Genomic DNA, 9574 nt, shown 5'->3' with positions numbered 1-9574 from the left:
ATTTGGAAAGTAACGTCATGTTGTTAGGGTGTGTTTATGAGCCTTGTCTCACATAAAGATTATGTGTGTCATGATATTTGGAAAGTAACGTTATGTTGTTAGGGTGTGTTTATGAGCCTTGTCTCACATTAAGAATATGTGTGTCATGATATTTGGAAAGTAACGTTATGTTGTTAGGGTGTGTTTGTCTCACATGAAGAATATGTGTGTCATGATATTTGGAAAGTAACGTCATGTTGTTAGGGTGTGTTTGTGAGCCCTGTCTCACATGAAGAATATGTGTGTCATGATATTTGGAAAGTAACGTCATGTTGTTAGGGTGTGTTTATGAGCCTTGTCTCACATGAAGAATATGTGTGTCATGATATTTGGAAAGTAACGTTATGTTGTTAGGGTGTGTTTGTGAGCCTTGTCTCACATAAAGAATATGTGTGTCATGATATTTGGAAAGTAACGTCATGTTGTTAGGGTGTGTTTGTGAGCCTTGTCTCACATGAAGAATATGTGTGTCATGATATTTGGAAAGTAACGTCATGTTGTTAGGGTGTGTTTGTGAGCCCTGTCTCACATAAAGAATATGTGTGTCATGATATTTGGAAAGTAACGTTATGTTGTTAGGGTGTGTTTGTGAACCCTGTCTCACATAAAGAATATGTGTGTCATGATATTTGGAAAGTAACGTTATATTGTTAGGGTGTGTTTATGAGCCTTGTCTCACATGAAGAATATGTGTGTCATGATATTTGGAAAGTAACGTTATGTTGTTAGGGTGTGTTTATGAGCCTTGTCTCACATAAAGAATATGTGTGTCATGATATTTGGAAAGTAACGTCATGTTGTTAGGGTGTGTTTGTGAGCCCTGTCTCACATAAAGAATATGTGTGTCATGATATTTGGAAAGTAACGTTATGTTGTTAGGGTGTGTTTGTGAACCCTGTCTCACATAAAGAATATGTGTGTCATGATATTTGGAAAGTAACGTTATATTGTTAGGGTGTGTTTATGAGCCTTGTCTCACATGAAGAATATGTGTGTCATGATATTTGGAAAGTAACGTCATGTTGTTAGGGTGTGTTTATGAGCCCTGTCTCACATAAAGAATATGTGTGTCATGATATTTGGGAAGTAACGTCATGTTGTTAGGGTGTGCTTATGAGCCTTGTCTCACATAAAGAATATGTGTGTCATGATATTTGGGAAGTAACGTCATGTTGTTAGGGTGTGTTTATGAGCCCTGTCTCACATGAAGAATATGTGTGTCATGATATTTGGAAAGTAACGTTATGTTGTTAGGGTGTGCTTATGAGCCTTGTCTCACATAAACAATATGTGTCATGATATTTGGGAAGTAACGTTATGTTGTTAGGGTGTGTTTATGAGCCTTGTCTCACATAAAGAATATGTGTGTCATGATATTTGGAAAGTAACGTTATGTTGTTAGGGTGTGTTTGTGAGCCTTGTCTCACATGAAGAATATGTGTGTCATGATATTTGGAAAGTAACGTCATGTTGTTAGGGTGTGTTTATGAGCCTTGTCTCACATAAAGAATATGTGTGTCATGATATTTGGAAAGTAACGTCATGTTGTTAGGGTGTGTTTATGAGCCTTGTCTCACATGAAGAATATGTGTGTCATGATATTTGGAAAGTAACGTCATGTTGTTAGGGTGTGTTTATGAGCCTTGTCTCACATAAAGAATATGTGTGTCATGATATTTGGAAAGTAACGTCATGTTGTTAGGGTGTGTTTATGAGCCTTGTCTCACATAAAGAATTTGTGTGTCATGATATTTGGAAAGTAACGTCATGTTGTTAGGGTGTGTTTATGAGCCTTGTCTCACATAAAGAATATGTGTGTCATGATATTTGGAAAGTAACGTTATGTTGTTAGGGTGTGTTTGTCTCACATGAAGAATATGTGTGTCATGATATTTGGAAAGTAACGTTATGTTGTTAGGGTGTGTTTATGAGCCTTGTCTCACATAAAGAATATGTGTGTCATGATATTTGGAAAGTAACGTTATGTTGTTAGGGTGTGTTTGTAAGCCTTGTCTCACATGAAGAATATGTGTGTCATGATATTTGGAAAGTAACGTCATATTGTTAGGGTGTGTTTATGAGCCCTGTCTCACATAAAGAATATGTGTGTCATGATATTTGGAAAGTAACGTTATGTTGTTAGGGTGTGTTTGTGAGCCCTGTCTCACATGAAGAATATGTGTGTCATGATATTTGGAAAGTAACGTTATGTTGTTAGGGTGTGTTTGTGAGCCTTGTCTCACATAAAGAATATGTGTGTCATGATATTTGGAAAGTAACGTCATGTTGTTAGGGTGTGTTTGTAAGCCTTGTCTAACATGAAGAATATGTGTGTCATGATATTTGGAAAGTAACGTTATGTTGTTAGGGTGTGTTTGTGAGCCCTGTCTCACATAAAGAATATGTGTGTCATGATATTTGGAAAGTAACGTTATGTTGTTAGGGTGTGTTTGTAAGCCTTGTCTCACATAAAGAATATGTGTGTCATGATATTTGGAAAGTAACGTTATGTTGTTAGGGTGTGTTTGTAAGCCTTGTCTAACATGAAGAATATGTGTGTCATGATATTTGGGAAGTAACGTTATGTTGTTAGGGTGTGTTTGTGAGCCTTGTCTCACATAAAGAATATGTGTGTCATGATATTTGTAAAAGTAACGTTATGTTGTTAGGGTGTGTTTGTCTCACATGAAGAATATGTGTGTCATGATATTTGGAAAGTAACGTCATGTTGTTAGGGTGTGTTTGTGAGCTTTGTCTCACATGAAGAATATGTGTGTCATGATATTTGGAAAGTAACGTTATGTTGTTAGGGTGTGTTTGTGAGCCTTGTCTCACATAAAGAATATGTGTGTCATGATATTTGGAAAGTAACGTTATGTTGTTAGGGTGTGTTTGTAAGCCTTGTCTCACATAAAGAATATGTGTGTCATGATATTTGGAAAGTAACGTTATGTTGTTAGGGTGTGTTTATGAGCCTTGTCTCACATGAAGAATATGTGTGTCATGATATTTGGGAAGTAACGTTATGTTGTTAGGGTGTGTTTGTGAGCCTTGTCTCACATAAAGAATATGTGTGTCATGATATTTGGGAAGTAACGTTATGTTGTTAGGGTGTGTTTATGAGCCTTGTCTCACATAAAGAATATGTGTGTCATGATATTTGGGAAGTAACGTTATGTTGTTAGGGTGTGTTTATGAGCCCTGTCTCACATGAAGAATATGTGTGTCATGATATTTGGAAAGTAACGTTATGTTGTTAGGGTGTGTTTATGAGCCCTGTCTCACATGAAGAATATGTGTGTCATGATATTTGGAAAGTAACGTTATGTTGTTAGGGTGTGTTTGTCTCACATGAAGAATATGTGTGTCATGATATTTGGAAAGTAACGTTATGTTGTTAGGGTGTGTTTGTGAGCCTTGTCTCACATTAAGAATATGTGTGTCATGATATTTGGAAAGTAACGTTATGTTGTTAGGGTGTGTTTATGAGCCTTGTCTCACATAAAGAATATGTGTGTCATGATATTTGGAAAGTAACGTTATGTTGTTAGGGTGTGTTTGTCTCACATGAAGAATATGTGTGTCATGATATTTGGAAAGTAACGTTATGTTGTTAGGGTGTGTTTATGAGCCTTGTCTCACATAAAGAATATGTGTGTCATGATATTTGGAAAGTAACGTTATGTTGTTAGGGTGTGTTTGTAAGCCTTGTCTCACATGAAGAATATGTGTGTCATGATATTTGGAAAGTAACGTCATATTGTTAGGGTGTGTTTATGAGCCCTGTCTCACATAAAGAATATGTGTGTCATGATATTTGGAAAGTAACGTTATGTTGTTAGGGTGTGTTTATGAGCCTTGTCTCACATAAAGAATATGTGTGTCATGATATTTGGAAAGTAACGTTATGTTGTTAGGGTGTGTTTGTAAGCCTTGTCTCACATGAAGAATATGTGTGTCATGATATTTGGAAAGTAACGTTATGTTGTTAGGGTGTGTTTGTGAGCCTTGTCTCACATAAAGAATATGTGTGTCATGATATTTGGAAAGTAACGTTATGTTGTTAGGGTGTGTTTGTAAGCATTGTCTCACATGAAGAATATGTGTGTCATGATATTTGGAAAGTAACGTTATGTTGTTAGGGTGTGTTTATGAGCCTTGTCTCACATAAAGAATATGTGTGTCATGATATTTGGAAAGTAACGTTATGTTGTTAGGGTGTGTTTGTAAGCCTTGTCTAACATGAAGAATATGTGTGTCATGATATTTGGAAAGTATGGCTATATTGTTATTGGATATGAAATTCAAAAATATTTCAGGCAGCTCATGTCAGATAAGTGGCGTTACTGCTATGAATTTCTGCAAAATCACAGCACAATGCCAGGGAATGTTTCAATCTCATTAAGATCAGACCTTAGTTCTCGCTACCGCTAAACAAAGATCTGAGGACATCCCATTAGGGGTCACGTCAGAACGACCTTTCATCCGACTAATCAGAGCGTCGCTTACCACATCATGAAAGTGACAGTCGGAATGTGATTCCTGATCATGCAGCCTCGAAAACTTTAACACAGGGTATTCCGAACGATAGTTACGGGCTTTACGACTGAATCCATACAATCTAGACCATCTATTAGCCATTCCAGAATGTTCTTTTGTTCAGGTTTCAATTTTTTAATTGAGAATTTGTCAAAATATGTTTCGAAGTGTAGTCGCCAATTAGACATTAGTGCCGTAAAGCAAGAGAAAGCTGCTTTCTGATTGGCTAATGTCGACTTCTTTTAAGGTCATTCCAATGGTCGGTCAAAGTTTGCAAAAGGTCGGTCTGACGTGACCCGTAATAGGGTGTCCTCAGATTTTTGTTTAGCAGCAGTGAGAACTAAGATCTGATTTTATTTATTTACAGACCACCGTCGTATAGCTGGAATATTGCTGAGTGCGGTGTTAAACAACATGAAACAAACAAAACACTGATATGACTCACAAATTCTTAAATTGGATGCCAGGGCAAATTAAGTGGTAAGCCAGGTTAGCAAATAACATATTTGAAAGCCTTCAAAGAATTTGGCCAGGAAAGCCAATTTGCCTGAGGTCAGTACCTCTTTAATATCAGCTTGCCAAAGAAAGTAACCCACTTTACCTCCACATGTAAAGCTCTACAGGATTTATGAGATTTATCATATATGTTCATCATTTGGTTTCCATCATGTGTTCATTGTCCATTCTGGGGTCACAAGAGTCCCAGGGGTCTAAGCTGCTGCAATTGTTGTGCAGAGTTGTGTCCCTTTAATGTACCAGGATCTACAGATCATAGCTGACACATTTGCCTTGTTTGTGATCATTGTACTGTACTCATATTTGTGGGTTTCGTTAAAATGTAATCATCATCAACTTCTATCATGTCAGGCTTTCGGGCTTTCCTACCATATTAACCTGTCAGTGATACAACTTAATTACTGTTCGAAGTGGTCTTGAACTCAACGTAGTCCGGCAGAGGCAACCAACATTTTTCTCTGAGCACATCTGAGTTCTTCTTACACTCAAGGTGAAGCCCATTTCTGGTGTCTCCCCCTCCCCCCGTGGTCAAACACAACTCGGGGCGGTCGGGTAGCCTAGTGGTTAAAGCGTTCGCTCGTCACGGGGAAGACCCAGGTTCGATTCCCGACATGGGTACAATGTGTGAAGCCCATTTCTGGTATCCCCTGCTGTGATATTGCTGGAATATTGCTAAAAGCGGTGTAAAATCATACTCACTCACTCACTCACTCAGTCTTCCTACTTATTATATCAGCATTTTTACCAGATTTAGCGTGTCTCAACTATACAACTATCCCGAATATAAAAACTGTTTATTTTCTACACTGATGGCAGTTTGTGCTATCTTGTTATTTGTTAAGAAAGTGTATACTACTCAACTTTTGTAAGGGATAATGAAATCAAAAATTGGATTTAAATATACACTTGACATATCATGAGAATCATTTTTGTTTATCATTGAAAGATTTTGATTTGTTTGATTGTCCAGCTATATGACGGTGTTCTGTAAATAATTGAGTCTGGACCAGACAATCCAGTGATTGATATCATGAGCATCAATCCATGCAATTGGGATACAATTACATGAATAAATCAAATCAGCGAGTCTGACCACCAGATCCAGTTAGTCGCCTGTTACGACAAGCATAGTTACCGTTTACAGCAAGCATGGGTTTCTGAAGACCTGTTCTACCCCGGATCTTTAAGGGTCTCATGGAAAGATGAAAACATCCCTATCAAAAGTGGAGTAGTATATTATAATGTGATAATACTGTATTCGACATCATAAGTGCCCACAGCGATATTTGCTGATATATTGGCTAGTGAACAATCCCAATTAGCACTCCTTCCGATTGATCAATGTACACAAGACTTATTTATTCGTGTATGATACGCACTCATGTGTTATATACATTCTTAATTATGGGCAATTAAATTCTGGAAAATTTATCTGTCGCATATAAACATTTCAGTGTGTCAGCATAAACCACAAAACTTATCTTTCAACTCTCTTTTTTCCACCAAAATGATATTCTAATAAGAGCCTCCTATTTCTAATTTTGAGAGCGCCCTACGTCGAATACGGTAGTTATGTTTTTGCAATGTTTATGTATATACAGTTTGTAATTAATTTCTTGGCTGCTAACCACTTCGTTTAAAGCAAGGTCACCAGGTACTTGATGTTCACATCTTCATGGAACATCGCTATGGTAACCTACTGCTCAGTTTTTGTGAAACCACATAGATCTAAAGATAACCAGCCAATCGAAACTCTACTTTTGAAGATCTTAATCTATTAAATGTTGTTTATATATGTTTTACCATTTAAACGGAAATGTGTGCAAGATGTAAACTTTACTCCGTCTGTCAGTAGATCTGAATGTCCGCATTTACAGGGAGAGTAGCCTGTCTGTGATAAGGGTGTGTGTACATGGTTCAACCAACAATAAAAGTCTAAATCGCTGCAGTTGTTTGTTACATGAGGTGACGGGCATTGACCCCCTCCCAGCATTTATAATTCTCCCACCATGTTTATGGCAATCTCATTAAAATCAGATCTTAGTTCTCGCTACTGCTAAACAAAGATCTGAGGACATCCCATTACGGGTCACGTCAGACCAACCTTGCGCGAACTTTGACCGACCAATGGAATGACCAATCAGAAGGCAGCTTTCTCGTGCTTTTCGGCACTAATATCAAATTGGCTTCGAAACATATTTGGACAAATTCTCGATTACAAATTTGAAACCTGAACAAAAGAACATTCTGGAATGGCTAATAGATGGTCTAGATTGTAAGGATTCAGTCCTTGAACCCGTAACTATCGTTCAGAGTTAAAGTTTTGGAGGTTGCATGGTTAGAAATCACATTCCGACTGTCACTTTCATAATCTGGTAAGCGATGCTCTGGTTGGTTGGATGAAAGGTCGTTCCGACGTGACCCCTAAGGGGATGTCCTCAGATCTTTGTTTAGCGGAAGCGAAAACTGAGGTCTGATTTTAATGAGATTGTGTTTATGGGTATTTCTAACACTGCACCGCAATGCGACACTTTTGTAATTTTATGTTTCACAGATTTATTCCAGCTTTTCCACACAAGGTCGGTTGAAATAAAAGTAAATAGCTATTTTTTATTTTTTCATTCATTCATTCATTCATTCATTCATTCATTCATTTTCCCGTGGAGTTAAAACTGCAGGTGGCCTCTTGAATCACTGATAGTGATGTAGACGTAAGAAAAATAATTATATTTATATAATTTTTTTTTCCTGGATCGGCTGCTCTTGAGTAAGGGGAGCGGGCTCGTAATACAAACAAAAAATGTGTGGCCTAATGCCATTTCTTGTATCTCCACAACAAATATGCCTGACTGCTGCCATCGATCATAATCTCATTTTGACACTTTCTCAGAGTTCATATGTGTATGTATATTTGTCACAAAACATAAATTGGAAGTATGGATGAGTTTTTAAATTTTCTTGATGTTTTTGGGATTATTTTTCTCCAAATGTACATAAACAAGACAACATGGTGTTAAAATATTCAGTGGCAGCTTGATATCTCTTTGGATTGGTTTATTGTATACGAGTGTTTCTCCAAAATATACTACTGAAGAGAAGTTAAAGCACACCTGATTCTTTCATTTCACGATAGTTAATCTGTCATGCCAGGTGTTCTTGAATTTCATTTCAGTAGTATACATTCCAATACCCTGGGGGGGCACGGGTTCCCCAGTCGTCTAAGGCGCCACGATTTGCTGTTCAGAGTTGCGTCCTTTGGGCACGCTAGAAACCTATGATTGTGGGTTGGAGTCCAGGTTCGCCCCGATTATGTTTCTAGGTTTGTCAGCACCATACCCGTGCTCGTGGGTTTTGCTGAAGTGGTAAACATCTGAAACCAGCATCACTTCGGGCTTTCCTCCCACGTTAAGCTGACACGCCGCAATATAACTGGAATACTGTTAAAAGCGGCGTTAAACACAACTCACTCACTCACTCACTCACTATACCCTGGATTTTGGTCTTAAAAAATCTCAGCTTATACCATGGCAGGTCACCAGTACCTCGTACACTGTGTGTACACACAAATTTTAACCAAAACTTTTATTAAATTGAATATTTTCTTGTGACCCTTGACCTGTTCACACTATGCATCAAGAGAATTCTCCAGGTCCTTTCGGAAGAATAATCTTGGAAGACCTTAATCTTTCTGTAGTAGTTTCTAGAAAGATCTGTAAGGTTTGGGCGGCAGTCAAATTCAAACCAAACTTTAAAGCAGGCCCATGCCATAGTGCTGCTAATAAGGTTACCCAGGCTGAAAAGGCCACTTTGGCCACATAGTTACATACAGAGTTGTATCCAATTATCCTTTCTTAAATATATGCATGTTTTTACGCAAAGATTTGGTTTTATCGAGAAACCTGCTTCTAAAAGGGGCATTCCCACAGATTTACGTCTGTTTTCAACATGAAGACAATATTTCCAGAATACTAAAGAGAGGTGTTCCTGAGTGAGTGAGATTTTGATTTTAAGTCTGCTTTAAACAGTATTCCTGTAATATTACAGCTTGTCAGCTTAATGTGGGAGGGGGTGGGAGGGTAGCCTATTGGTTAAAGTGTTCGCTCATCACACCAAATATCCGAGTTTGATTCCCGACATGGGTACAATGTGTGAAGCCCATTTCTGGTGTCCCCTGCCGTGATATTGCTGGAATATTGCTAAAAGCAGCATTAAACCATACTTACTCACTTAATGTGGGAGAAAACCCCAAAGTGATACAGGTCTCAAATGTTTACCACTTCAATGAAACCCATGTGCATGGGTACTGGTGCTGACAAACCTAGAAACATAATTTGGGCAAATCAGGATTCGAACCCATAATCAGGGATGAGAACCTTATGCGAATTGTAGTGACCACAAATTTGTTAAAATCTGATGGCTTCCCACATAAACACCCCCAAATTATGGACCACTCTCCATTGCAAAGAAGTTTCAGCAGAAA

Source organism: Haliotis cracherodii, unplaced genomic scaffold, assembly GCF_022045235.1.
Source record: "Haliotis cracherodii isolate W230 unplaced genomic scaffold, xgHalCrac1.p SCAF_11, whole genome shotgun sequence".
Classification (NCBI taxonomy): domain Eukaryota; kingdom Metazoa; phylum Mollusca; class Gastropoda; order Lepetellida; family Haliotidae; genus Haliotis; species Haliotis cracherodii.
Note: the sequence above shows the minus strand (reverse complement) of the source record.